The following is a 12,173-nucleotide window of genomic DNA, read 5'->3' as shown; positions in this document are numbered from 1 at the left end:
TATACTATGCTCTATGTTGAGCTCTGTCTCGCGTTAGTTTTGGTGGCAATTTCTCATTTCAGGCATCATTTTGTCTCTAGTATCCTCACCACACAGCTGTCCACAAAGGAGAAGCTGGAGGAGGGAAGAGCAGCTCATGATGTCTCTGGTCTCCTCACCACACAGCTGTCCACAAAGGAGAAACTGGAGGAGGGAAGAGCAGCTCATGGTGTCTCTGGTCTCCTCACCACACAGCTGTCCACAACGGAGAATCTGGGGGAAGGAAGTGCAGCTCCTGGTGTTTCTGGTCTCCTCACCACACAGTTGTCTACAATGGAGAAGCTGGAGGAAGGCAGCTCAGCTCCTGATGTCTCTGGTCTCCTTACCACACAGCTGTCTGCAATGGAGACGCTGGAGAAGGGCAGAGCAGCTCCTTGTATCTCTGGTCTCCTCAAGACACAGCTGTCCACAATGGAGCAGCTGTAGGAAGGAGGAGCAGCTCCTGGTGTCTTTGGTCTCCTCACCACACAGCTGTCCACATTGGAGAAGCTGGAGGAGGGAAGTGCAGCTCCCATTGTCTCTGGTCTCCTCAGCACACAGCTGTCAACATTGGAGAAGCTGTAGGAGGGAGGAGCAGCCCCTGGTGTCTCTGGTCTCACCACACATCTGTCCTCAATGGAGAAACTGGAAGAGGGAGGAGCAGATCATGGTGTCTGGTCTCCTCTCCAGGCACTCATCTACAATGGAGAAGCTTGAGGGGAAGGAGCAGCTCCTGGTGTGTCTGGTTTCCTCATGACACAGCTGTTCACAATGGAGAAGCTAGAGGAAGGTGTCATGATTTGGACAGGGTTATTGCCCCGCTCTCTCAGGGTTAATTGTTGTGGCCTCCTTTTGGATCTGGTAGGGATATTTATACCCATGCTGGACTAGGATTTTCTGTCAGTTATACTTTCTTTTTGTCTGTGTGCCTGACCCTCTTGGTGTGCATGTACACACTATTTGCTCTCTGTACTTGATCTGGTCTGTTTGATCCACTCGGCTTTCTGACCTCCAGCTTCAACCTAACTGTCCTTCTGTCTCACCCTCCAGTACCTCGCTTGTCCTCTGGTTATTGACCGTGGCACATTTTACTAATCTCCAGCGCCGTTTGCCTCCTTTGCTCCCAGGTGCCTTGCTCCATCCCTTGCCACTCCCCCATGTCAAATGGTTTAGGTCCTGCTTGATACCCGGTGAGTTCTCTGCCATTCTGCTCTGGGCTCCCTCACTGCAGCGGGTAGCTTCCCGGCAGTAGTTACACATAGGAGCCTTGACAGAAGGAAGAGCAGCTCATGGTGTCTCTGGTCTCCTCACCACAAAGCTGTCCACAATGGAGAAACTAGAGGCGGGAGGAGCAGATCATGATGTCTCTGGTCTCTTCACCACACAACAGTCCACAATGGAGAAGCTGGAGGAGAAAAGAGCAGCTCCTGGTGCCTCTGGTCTCCTCACCACACAGCTGTCGACAAAGGAGAATCTGGAGTAGGGAAGAGCAGCTCCTGGTGTTTCTGGTCTCCTCACCACACAGTTGTCCCCAATGGAGAAGCTGGAGGAGTGCAGATCAGCTCCTGGTGTCTCTGGTCTCCTTACCACACAGCTGTCTGCAATGAAGATGCTGGAGAAGGGCAGAGCAGCTCCTAGTGTCTCTGGTCTCCTCACCACACAGCTGTCCACAATGGAGAAGCTGTAGGAAGGAGGAGTAGCTCCTGGTGTCTCTGGTCTCCTCACCACACAGCTGTCCACAATGGAGAAGCTGGCAGAGGGAAGTGCAGCTCCCAGTGTCCCTGTTCTCCTCAGCACACAACTGTCCACATTGGAGAAGCTGTAGGAGGGAAGAGAAGCTCTCGGTATTTATGCTCTCTTCAACACACATCTGTCCACAATGGTGAAACTGGAGGAGGGAGGAGCCCCTGGTGTGTCTGGTCTCCTCACCACACATCTGTCCACATTGGAGAAACTGGAAGAGGGAGGAGCAGATAATGATGTCTCTGTTTTTCTCTTCATGCAATCATCCACAATGTAGAAGCTGGAGGAGGAAGGAGCAGCTCCTGGTGTGTCTGGTTTCCTCACCACACAGCTGTTCACAATGGAGAAGCTGGAGGAAGGTGTCATGGTTTAGACAGGGTTATTTCCCTGCCCCCTCACAGTTAATTGTTGTGGCCTCCTTTTGGATCTGGGAGGGATATTTATACACATGTTGGACTAGGATTCTCTGCCAGCTATACTTTTGTTTTGTCAGTGTGTGTCACGATAATGTGAATATGCCATGTTTGAGTATCTGTATAGCTGTACAAGACACATGCTGTGGGCTCCGACCCCCCCTCCTCAGCTCTTCTGTCTACTGCTATGTGTGTGTGTGAATCCTAAACCTCTCATTTTCTCCTCCCAAAAGAATGTTTATGGTCCTTGTAGCTGTAGTAGACGATTCTCCCATCTAGTACCAGCTGAAACCAGTATAGTCCCTCTCAAACGGCAGGAATTTCTTTGTTCTATTATATTGATATATCGTGGCCCCGATTTGGGCTAGAAATACATAAATTTCATATTTCAGATGTCCACCGGTAGACCTATCATCCACAGAAAGCATGAACAGCTAGGTGTAGTGAGTACAAAGTGCAGATTTCTCCTCAAGCAGCTCATGTAATGGTTCCATATTTACACTTAAAAGAACACCCCCGACGTGGGGAACATCATGAGCATTGTTTCATACTTATGTGAGGTTCACACAGCGAGATATGCTTAAAAGATGTTTTCATATTGTAAGTAAGAGGAGGTTTCAGCTTCTAAGTGATGTCACTACAGGGGGAGTGCCTGGGATTTGGGCTAGAATAACTTGGTAAGACAGCATTCCAACAGTCTTTTTTTGCTGGGGGATTCAGCTGCAGACATGCTGTGCAATCTGACCTGAGAATAAGGCTGCCGTCACACTAGCAGTATTTGGTCAGTATTTTACATCAGTATTTGTAAGCCAAAACCAGAAGTGGGTGATAAATGCATATGTTTCTACTAGATGGTGGCCCGATTCTAACGCATCGTGTATTCTAGTATATGCATGTCCACGTAGTATATTGCCCAGCGACATAATATATTGCCCAGCCACATAGTATATTGCCCAGCCACGTAGTATATTGCACAGCCACATAGTATATTGCCCAGCGACGTAGTATATTGCCTAGCCACGTAGTATATTGCCCAGCCAGGTAGTATATTGCCCAGCAACGTAGTATATTGTCCAGCCATGTAGTATATTGCAGAGTGACGTAGTATATTGCCCAGTTACGTAGTATACAGCACAGAGCCACGTAGTATATTGCACAGCGACATAGTATACAGCACAGAGCCACGTAGTATATTGCCCAGCCACGTAGTATATTGCCCAGTGACGTGTATACAGCACAGAGCCACATAGTATATTGCACAGTGACGTAGTATACAGCACAGAGCCACGTAGTATATTGCACAGCGACGTAGTATATTGCCCAGCCACGTAGTATATTGCCCAGTGACGTAGTATATTGCCCAGCCACATAGTATATTGCTCAGTGACGTAATATACAGCACACAGCCACATAGTATATTGTCCAGTGACGTAGTATATTGCCCAGTGACGTAGTATATTGCCCAGCCACGTAGTATATTGCCCAGTGACGTGTATACAGCACAGAGCCACGTAGTATATTGCACAGTGACGTAGTATACAGCACAGAGCCACGTAGTATATTGCACAGTGACGTAGTATGTTGCCCAGCCACGTAGTATATTGCCCAGTGACGTAGTATATTGCCCAGCCACATAGTATATTGCTCAGTGATGTAGTATACAGCACAGAGCCACGTAGTATATTGTCCAGTGACGTAGTATATTGCCCAGCCAGGTAGTATATTGCCCAGTCACGTAGTATATTGCACAGCCACATAGTATATTGTCCAGCGACGTATTGTATATAGCCCAGCCACGTAGTATATTGGCCAGACACGTTGTATATTGCCCAGACACATAGTATATTGCCCAGCGACGTAGTATACAGCACAGAGCCACGTAGTATATTGCACAGCGACGTAGTATATTGCCCAGCCACGTAGTATATTGCCCAGTGACGTAGTATATTGCCCAGCCACATAGTATATTGCTCAGTGACGTAGTATACAGCACAGAGCCACGTAGTATATTGTCCAGTGACGTAGTATATTGCCCAGTGACGTAGTATATTGCCCAGTTACGTAGTATACAGCACAGAGCCACGTGGTATATTGCCCAGTTATATATTATATTGCCCAGTGACGTAGAACACAGCACAAAGCCACATAGTATCTTGCACAGCGACGTAGTATACAGCACAGAGCCACGTAGTATATTGCAGCAGCCAGGGTCGTCCATCTGGCTAATCGTTACTCGGACGCGTCCGCTCTTCGCCAGTCGTTACACTGGCTACCCATTCATTACAGGATACAATTCAAAGTACTTGTTCTCACCCACAAAGCTCTCCACAGTGCGGCACCCCCTTACATCTCCTCCCTCATTTCTGTCTATCAGCCTAACAGACCACTGCGCTCTGCAAATGACTTTCGATTAACCTCTGCACTAATCCGTACCTCTCACTCCCGACTCCAAGACTTCTCCCGTGCTGCGCCAATCCTCTGGAATGCTCTACCCCAAGATATTAGGACCATCCATAATTTGCATAGTTTTAGGCGCTCGCTCAAAACACATTTGTTCAGAGCGGCCTATCACGTTCACTAATCAAAGTCATTTTATGTTTGTGTGTGTGTAGCCCATTCACTATCCCCATCTATCCCCAACCCCTGAAGATGGCTGGACCATGATTGTAAATACATCATTGTAAATACACACCTGTACTTTGCATCTCCCCCACCTCATTGTAGATTGTAAGCTCTCATGAGCAGGGTCGTCTTATTTTGCTTTAATTATTGTATTGTTAACGTTGTTTCTTATGACTTTTGTGTTTGAAACTGTTAAACTGTAAAGCGCTGCGGAATATGTTGGCGCTATATAAATAAAGATTATTATTATTATTATTATTATTGCCCAGCCACGTATGTCACAGGTTAAAAAATAAAAAATAAACATACTCACCTAACGATCCGAGGGCCCCTTGTAGTTCTAACATACTCACCATTCTTGTCGCTGCTCCTCAGCGTCCCGTCTCTCCGCCTCCTGGGATCCAACGGCGCTGTGGCGATGGGCGCGCGACTGCCGCCATCTTGCATTCACGAGACCGCTAGGTCTTCTGGGTAATTTCGCAATGCATCGCTGGGAAAAGAAGATGGCGGCAGGCGCGAGCACCTCAGCGGACAACGGAGGGTGAGTATAGCAGTTTTTTTGTTTTTTTAACATTACTTTTTTACTATTGATGCGGCATAGGCAGCATCAATAGTAAAAGGTTGGGGACACACATGGTTAATAGCGGCGGTAACGGAGTGCATTACCCGCGGCATAACGCGGTCCGTTACCGCCGACATTAACCCTGTATTAGCGGTGACCGGAGGGGAGTATGGAGCGGGCACCGGGAATAGCGACTGCGGGGAGCATGGAGCGGAGCGCCGGGGACACTGACTGCGGGGAGCGGGGAGTATGGAGCGGAGTGCCGGGGACACTGCGGGGAGTATATAGCGGAGCACCGGGGACACTGCGGGGAGTATATAGCGGAGCGCCGGGGACACTGCGGTTAGCATATAGCGGGCGCCGGGGACACTGTGGGGAGCGGGGAGTATGGAGCGGGCGCCAGCCACTGACTGCGGGGAGTAAGGAGCGACCATTTTCTTCCGGACTGTGCCCGTCGCTGATTGGTCGTGGCTGTTTTGCGGCGACCAATCAGCGACTTGGATTTCCATGATAGACAGAGACCACGACCAATGAATATCCGTGACAGACAGAGGGACAGACGGAAGTGACCCTTAGACAATTATATAGTAGATTATACTTTTCCTCTATTTGTTCCACTCCTGGTTTTGGCTTACAAATACTGATATTCAACACAAAAAACAATTCACCCTAGTGAATAATGTCCACCAAAAAATACAAAACCAATATCAAAGTGAGCAAGAGACTGAAGCATCAAAAAGGATTTAAAAACAAAATTTATTTTAAATAAGATATAAAACTGAAAAACTGACAGCAGAACTATACAATATCATATTACAACAAATTATGCAAAAATAATAAGTGTAGAGAAGAGATCCAAATAATATAATAAAGGATACCAGACAAAATATACTCAAAAAGAGAAAGACCACATATACAGCTATAATGAGCCGAAAATGCAGACTCAATAAAGTGCTTGTGCAAAATATGGTGAATGGTCCTTTAAGACAACAAAGTGCATTAAAGTCTTTAGAGAAATACTAGTACTGGTGTGAAGGTGATCTGTAGCTCACAGGGACTCCGACTCCAGCGTACGTTTCGCCTCAGTGGCATTTTTTTTTTGACTCCTTGAAAAAGCCACTGAGGCGAAACGTACGCTGGAGTCGGAGTCCCTGTGAGCTACAGATCACCTTCACACTGGTACTGGTATTTCTCTAAAGACTTTAATGCACTTTGTTGTCTTAAAGGACCATTCACCATATTTTGCACAAGCACTTTATTGAGTCTGGATATTCGGTTCATTAGAGCTGTATATGTGGTCTTTTTGAGTATATTTTGTCTGGTATCCTTTATTATATTATTTGGATCTGTTCTCTACACTTATTATTTTTGCATAATTTTTTGTAATATGATATTGTATAGTTCTGCTGTCAGTTTTTCGGTTTTATATCTTATTTAAAATAAATTTTGTTTTTAAATCCTTTTTGATGCTTCAGTCTCTTGTTCACTTTGATATTGGTTTTTTACAAATACTGATGTAAAATACTGACCAAATACTGCTAGTGTGACAGCAGCCTAAGTGGGGAAGGTCCCCTCCCCCAGCCAGCACACTGCGTACAATTGAACGATATGAAAGAATCGTAAGTCAATTTTCACCATTAATCTTTTTTTTATTTGTAATTGTAATATACACATCATTCGTCTCCTTTATAATATATTTTTAATATTTTTTTAAACACTTCCTATCTTTTACAGAGCAACATATATAATTTCACTAAGCTTGTCTCTTCTGCTCTCTACGAACTTTGTCCTCTGAGGTGAATTACGCTACTGATTTGGGTTGGCTCCTGACCCGTTAATCGGAGCTGGTGGCAGCGACTTTGTTCTGTGCAAATGAGAATCTTGGTAGCGACGGCGGCGTTGATAATTATTGTTCCCGCCTGTGTGGGAGTAGTTATCGCACACGCTGTAGCATGCCCAATAGTCAGTACATAGCAAGCAGCCTTTCTGGCGACTAATTACCATAGGTGCAGTACCTAGACTGATCTGAGGGTAAGGGAGGCACCAGAAAGCTGTAAGTTCCAACCTGGAACTGGGAAGTGGGATATAGATAAATCCCTTTCAGAGGAAACCAGGGGCAATCAAACAATCCCGGTTAGGGACAAATTGGTGTGAGCAGTGGGGATGATAAAGATATCCTCCCCGAGATCCTTGACATACAGCTGGGAACACGCCTGCCAAACGACTTTACTGCTTTCAAACATGCTACACTTGCCTTCAAACTAGCCCTCACTTCTGCTAAAGAGACATATTTCACTAACCTTGTAGCCTCACTATCCTACAACCCAAAACAACTGTTCAGCACATTTAACGCTCTCCTCCGCCCACCACTGCCACCTCCAACTCCCCTCATCTCTTTTGAGGACTTTGCCACCTACTTCAAAAACAAGATCGACCAAACAAGGCAAACCTTTACTGTTCAATCACCCCAACCACCCCATATTCCAGACCTCTGCCCTTCCCTAATAACTTCCCTCTCCAACATCACTGAAGGAGAACTTACCTCCTTTCCAAATCACACCTCACCACCTGTGCACTTGACCCCATCCCTTCTCACCTGCTTCCCAACCTCACCAACATGCTCATTCAAGCCCTAACCCATCTCTTCAACCTATCGCTATCTTCTGGTACCTTCCCCTCTGCCTTCAAACATGCCACCATCACACCCATCCTCAAAAAAAGCTAACCCTGACCCAACTGCTATGCCCAGCTATTGCCCCATATCACTGCTCCCGTTTGCTTCCAAACTCCTTGAGCAGCATGTCCATGCTCAAATCTCCTCCCACCTCTCATCTACAGTAACTCTCTCCTTGACAACCTCCAATCTGACTTCCGCACCCACCACTCCACCGAAACTGCTCAGTCCAAAATTACTAATGACTTACTCACAACCAAAGCTAACAGACAGTTTTCAATCCTCTTCCTTCTCCACCTCATCTCTGCTTTCGACACAGTCGACCACTGCCTACTGCTACAGATTCTTTTTTCCCTTGGCATCAAAGGCCTTGCCCTATCCTGGATCGCCTCATACCTTTCCGACCGCACATTTAGCGTTTCCCACTCCCACACTACCTCCTCATCCCGCCCTCTCTCTGTTGGAGTCCCTCAAGGCTCTGTCCTAGAGCCCCTACTTTTTTCCATCTATACCCTTGGCCTAGGACAACTCATAAAGCCCCATGGCTTCCAGTACCACCTGTATGCGAACGACACTCAGATCTACCTCTCTGGCCCAGATGTCACCTGTCCAGAATCCCAGAGTGTCTATCAGCCATACCCTCTGTTGTGAATTCTGCTTTTGGGCTCCCTCTGGTGGTTGTAGGTGGTAATGCAGTTGTCCCTGGGCTGCAGTCCTGGTCATGTGTATCTGCTAATTGCAATTCTGACTGGGGTATTTAGGTTTGCAGGATTCATTAGTCCTTGCCAGTTGTCTATGGTTCTTGGGATGTGTTGGACCTCTGTCTGGTTTCTCCTGCTTGCTGCCAATTCAGCAAAGATAAGTGTCTGTTTCTTTTTCTATGGCACACATGCTGTGTGCTTGATTTTTTATTGTATTCCTGCTCTGAGTGTAGGATTCTCTGGAGTTGCAGATATACGTTCCACGTCTTTAGTTAGATGGAGGAATTTTTTGTATAATCTGCTGTGGATATTTTTGGAAGGGTTTTAATACTGACCGCACAGTATTCTTTCCTATACTTTCCTATTTTAGCTAGAGTTGCCTCTTTTGCTTAATCCTGTTTTCTGCCTGTGTGTGTCTTTCCTCTCCTACTCACAGCCAAAATTTGTGGGGGGCTGCCTATCCTTTGGGGTTCTGCTCTGAGGCAAGGTAGAATTCCTATCTCCATTTATAGGGGTATTTAGTCCTCCGTCTGTGACGAGGTGTCTAGGGTTTGTTAGGCACACCCCACGGCTACTTCTAGTTGCGTTGTTAAGATCAGTGTTACGCCCACAGGGCATGGGGAAATATAGTGGACTCACTAGACCACTGATGGAGCAGTGGCAGCTGTATACCCGGTACACAAGAGACAGGAGAATGGCTTCAAAATGCAAAGGTATTTAATTAAATGAAGTTTTAAACAAACAGAAAGAGGTGCCTGAGAGAAGAACCCTCTGGACCACAACACTGAACCACGTAGTGGAGCACCGGGCAAGGTGTACCCCTATACAGGGATTCCCCCGTCACAACACCAGATGGCCTAAATGCCGCAGTACCCGGACCAGAGGGACGACCCGTACAGACCATATAAACAAGACGGTGGAATTCAAGCTCTATCAGTGAAGAGGATCCTGGAAGCTCTGTGTAGTTTCGGAAAGGCTGATCCAGCTGGCAGCAATATCAGGATAGTTCTGCGAGGAGCAGCTCAGTCAGCCTGGAGTGGAAACCGGGGAGTCCAGAAGGATCCAGAATAGGGAACTGCCAGCGGAGGATACCGAGGAGACAGAGGGATTAGAAAACCAAAAGTAAACTACACTTTGCAGAGCAGAGCACAGCAGAGTGTGGACTGAGCAGAGGGCCATAAACAATAGAATGAACACATTGTCCAGGCACCTCCCATAATGGGAGGATGCCTTTCATGCACAGAGCATCATAGCACAGAGAGCCTTAATAGAGAACAGGTGTTCTGCTGTTTTAAGTATGTGCAGGAAGCGGGGCGCGCCTCCTAAGAGCATTTCCAGGAGACCTTCCAAGAGGATGCAGGTTCTTAGCAGAGAAAGGAGCCGCTGATCTTCTGGAGCCACGGACAGGGTGAGTAGTACCAGTGGAGCTGTGTGAAAGGTGCCGGTCTCCCTTCACAGCAGAGACCGAACCTGCAGCTGAGGGCATGATAGTACCCTCCCCCTTACGCCCCCCCTTCCTCAAACCTGCCAGGAACTTTCTAAGAAGGACCAGGGCATTAATGTTCTCCTCAGGCTCCCAGGACCTCTCCTCAGGACCATATCCCTTCCAATCAACCAGAAAGAGCGATCTGCCCCCTCGTTTCTTCATCGCCAATATGTCCTTCACCTCATAGACATCCTCAGAACAGACAGGAGGAGGAAAATTACCTGGATCCTGGGTAAAGCGACTGAGAACAACTGGCTTCAGCAGGGAGACATGAAAGGAGTTATGGATCCGTAAGGAGGCAGGCAACTTCAAACGATAACACACATCATTGATCCGGTGGAGCACTTCAAAGGGACCGATGAAACGAGGAGCCAGCTTATAAGAAGGGACCTTAAGACGGATGTGCCTAGAAGACAGCCATACCTTATCTCCTGGTTGAAAAGGTGGTGGATCCAGACGTCTCTTATCCGCATGCTTCTTGGTTTGAACCGATGCCTTCACCAGAGAGGTCTTGGTCTCAGTCCAAACCTTTGTGAAGTCCTTGGCCAGGGAGTCAGCCGCAGGATTGCCGGAGGCAAGAAGCAATGGAGTCGGGATCCTAGGATGCTGTCCATAAACAATGAAAAACGGGGAGTTAGAGGAAGACTCACCAACATGATTGTTGTAAGAAAACTCCGCCCACGGCAGCAGGTCAGCCCAGTTGCTGTGGTGACCATTCACGAAGTGTCGCAAATAGTGGGTGATGACTTGATTCACTCTCTCCACTTGGCCATTAGATTGTGGGTGATAGGCCGAGGAGAAGTCCAGGGTGACCTCCAACAGCTTACAGAGGGACCACCAAAATAGGGAGATGAATTGAACTCCTCTGTCGGAGACAATGTGCAGTGGAAGTCCGTGAAGCCGAAGGACATGCAGAATGAAGAGCTCCGCAAGTTTAGGAGCAGAAGGGAGACCAGATAGCGGAGTGAAGTGTCCCATCTTGGAGAACCTGTCCACAACAACCCAGATTACTGTGCAACCAGATGATGCTGGCCGATCTGTGATGAAGTCCATGGCAATGTGTTGCCAGGGAGCAGACGGAATCGGTAGCGGGAGGAGGCGACCGGCTGGCAGTTTCTTGGGTGTTTTATTACGAGCACAGGAGGGACAGGCTGCAACGAATTCCAAAACATCTTGGCGCAAGGTGGGCCACCAGTAGTGTCGAGATATTAATTGTAAAGTCTTCTTTTGACCGGCGTGTCCAGCAAGCTTAGAAGAATGACCCCACTGTAGAACTCTCCTCTTGTCTCTTTCAGTTACAAGGGTCTTACCGGGAGGGGGCTGTGATAGCCTGACTGGAGCCACCGTGATCATCTTGGACGGTTCAATGATATGCTGAGGCTCCTCTTCAAGGTCGTCAGACAGGAAGGACCTGGAAAGCACATCAGCTTCAATATTTTTTTCTGCTGGACGGAAATGGAGAGAGAAATTGAACCAAGCAAAAAATAAAGACCAACGAGCCTGGCGAGGGTTGAGTCTTTGAGCAGACTGAAGATAGGACAGATTTTTATGATCAGTGTAGATGATGACTGGATGAACTGCGCCTTCAAGCAGATATCGCCATTCCACTAAGGCGAGCTTAATTGCCAGTAACTCTCTATCCCCAATCGAGTAGTTACGTTCACAGGGCGAGAATGCCTTAGAGAAGAAACCACAGGTCACCATCTTACCGGTAGGCAGTTTTTGTGTGAGGACCGCTCCGGCTCCAGATGACGAAGCGTCCACTTCAAGGAAAAACTGTTTGTTGATCATTGGTCTGTGCAGGGCCGGTGCGGTTGAGAAAGCTTGTTTGAGGGAGGTGAAAGCTGACTCGGTCTCAGGGGTCCAATCCTTAGGTTTAGCACCTTTACAGGTCAAGGCAGTGAGTGGACTTACCAAAGAGGAGAAGTGAGGGATGAATTGCCGATAATAGTTA

The sequence above is a fragment of the Ranitomeya imitator genome, chromosome 1, assembly GCF_032444005.1.
Source record: "Ranitomeya imitator isolate aRanImi1 chromosome 1, aRanImi1.pri, whole genome shotgun sequence".
Taxonomy (NCBI): Eukaryota; Metazoa; Chordata; class Amphibia; order Anura; family Dendrobatidae; genus Ranitomeya; species Ranitomeya imitator.
Note: the sequence above shows the minus strand (reverse complement) of the source record.